This window comes from Ricinus communis, chromosome 2 (assembly GCF_019578655.1).
Source record: "Ricinus communis isolate WT05 ecotype wild-type chromosome 2, ASM1957865v1, whole genome shotgun sequence".
Taxonomy (NCBI): Eukaryota; Viridiplantae; Streptophyta; class Magnoliopsida; order Malpighiales; family Euphorbiaceae; genus Ricinus; species Ricinus communis.
Window position 1 is genome coordinate 34,575,509 of NC_063257.1, and position 2,500 is coordinate 34,578,008.

The following is a 2,500-nucleotide window of genomic DNA, read 5'->3' on the forward strand; positions in this document are numbered from 1 at the left end:
TCCAAACTCCTCGCAACAGGGAGTGCGCATAAGCTTCCGCGACACGAGCTCAGGCAATACAATTGAATGACATGCCCTCGCAGTGCAACATCTGCCTAATAACACGCCCAAGCTCGGAGATCATCTCCAGCCTTAACATAAGAGCATACGTCCGTGCAAGAACTGCATCGTCGGCAAGATACGAGCTTGTGTGCCCATGCGAGGCAGATCCAAGAATGTGTGCCTCGGCCGAAGGGGACGGCGCCTCATGCGTCGGCATGCTGCAAGGTTGACTATTGCTTGGTTTCGGGCATCTTATGACAATGCATCGCCCACACCGTGCGTTGACAACCTATTAGCACGCTCTTGCATGGGGTTGGGCCCCAACAGCTTTGGTTGGATCTTCCATCCATGTCTCGGCCTCGCCCTCACGGCCATCACAGCCGCATAAAATTCCGTCAATTCATATTCGGGCCCGCTGTCCCGACTGGGGCTATTATAGGCTACACAACACCTCGATGCCTCACCTACAATAAGAAAATAAAGCCCCATGTATGCCTAAAGCAAGGGCGATGCCCATGCTCCATTTTTGAATTTTTCCGAAAATGGGCCCCGGTGGGCCCACCGTGTCCCGGGAAATTTTCCGACATCCGGACAGGGCGGAGGGGCTGGGGTGTTTGCGGCCAATTCTGTGGATACCGATGCCTATCTTGCAGCCCAGACATGCCCCTGTGCCCAGGCTCCCCAGCTCTAGGGGGTGAGGCATACCGCACCCCCTAAAGAGGCTAAGAAGCATGTTGAAGTCTGTCAGGAGGAGACATCACTATGTTCCACCCATCACACCCCCCCTTAAAAAATTCATTTCAAGGAATTTTAATTTGATTTTTTGCACATATGTTAAGAATAATATAATATACCACCACAAAAATTTTAAAAAAATTTAGAGCACATTTAGTATATTTTTTATTTTTAAATATTAAAATTGAGAAATTCATAAAAATAGAATTGACATCAAAAAATCACCATTTTTTGTGTAGGGCCCTTAAAAGATATGTCAAAATTATTGGAGTTATCATTGGTACATTTTCTTTAAAAGTGCACGCTCAACTTGTAAGATATTGGCTTAAATGGCTACTTTGCATGTGGTGATCGGGCTACAATAGACAACCAAGTAGCAAACTTAGCAATCAATGATCCTCTTGATTTCATAAGAATTTTACAACCTTTTCAGGCTTCCTAGAACATATTGGGGCTGATAGATTGTTAGGAAAAGGCTATGGAGGCATCAAATGTGGTGGTGGCGGAGTGCCACAGCACGGGCCCGAAAACTAGCAAAAAGAGGTTCACCGCAGCTGATTTCTCGCCAAAAGAGGTTCATAGGCGAGGATTGTTGCCCCCGCGGGCTGGCACGCCCAGCGCACGATGGAGCTGCGAGGATGCGCTGCCAACGGGCCCGCGCCTGCGAGGATGCGCTGCCAGCGCGCGCGCTAGGCTGCGAGGATGCGCTGCCAGCGCGCGCGCTAGGCTGCGAGGATGCGCTGCCAGCGCGCGCGCTAGGCTGCGAGGATGCCCTGCCAGCGCGCGCGCTAGGCTGCGAGGATGCGCTGCCAACGGGCCCGCGCCTGCGAGGATTCTCGCCAACGGGCCCGATGGGCGCGCTGCCTCGGCAATGGCTGGCTGGCACTCGAGGATTTCTCGCCAACTGGCCCGACGGGCGCGCTGGCTCGCCAGCAGTGGCTGCCTGGCCTGCGAGGATTGTCGTCAACGGGCCCGATGGGCGCGCTGCCTCGGCAATTGGGGGCTGGCACGCGAGGATTCCTCGCCAACTGGCCCGACGGGCGCGCTGGCTAGCCAGCAGTGGCTGCCTGGCCTGCGAGGATTCTCGCCAACGGGCCCGATGGGCGCGCTTATTCGGCAAAGGGGGTCGGGCACGCGAGGATTCCTCGCCAACTGGGCAGACGGGCGCGCTGGCTCGCCAGCAGTGGCTGCCTGGCGTGCGAGGATTCTCGCCAACTGGCCCGATGGGCGCGCTGCCTCGGCAATTGGGGGCTGCTACGCGAGGATTCCTCGCCAACTGGCCAGACGGGCTCGCTGGCAGTGGCTGCCTGGCGTGAGGATTCTCGCCACCGGGCCCGATGGGCGCGCTGCCTCGGCAATGGGGGCTGGCAGGCGAGGATTTTATGCCAACAGGCCCGTGCACGCAAGGATACCGATTATATACGGGCCGATGGGCGCTGGCACGCAAGGATTTCTCGCCTACGGGCCCGTCAGGATTTTTCGGCGACGCAGCAGACGGGCCCGCCAGGATTTTTCGGACGGCAGACGGGCCCGTCAGGATTTTTCGGCGACGCAGCAGACGGGCCCGTCAGGATTTATCGGCGACGCAGCACGGGCCCGCTAGGATTTTCAGCGACGCAGTCAGGATTTTTAGTGGTTAATCCAATAATTTATCAAAACCAATGATAAATCCACCGATAGCAAATACAAATGAATTAAACACAATTTAATTAGAATGGGAGAT

General features: G+C 55.4%; 1 pseudogene; it reads right to left on the reverse strand.

The window, feature by feature from the left end:
• Positions 1 to 2,498: 2,498 nt before the first annotated feature.
• Positions 2,499 to 2,500, reverse strand: part of LOC125369383 — a 100-nt pseudogene continuing 98 nt past the window's right edge.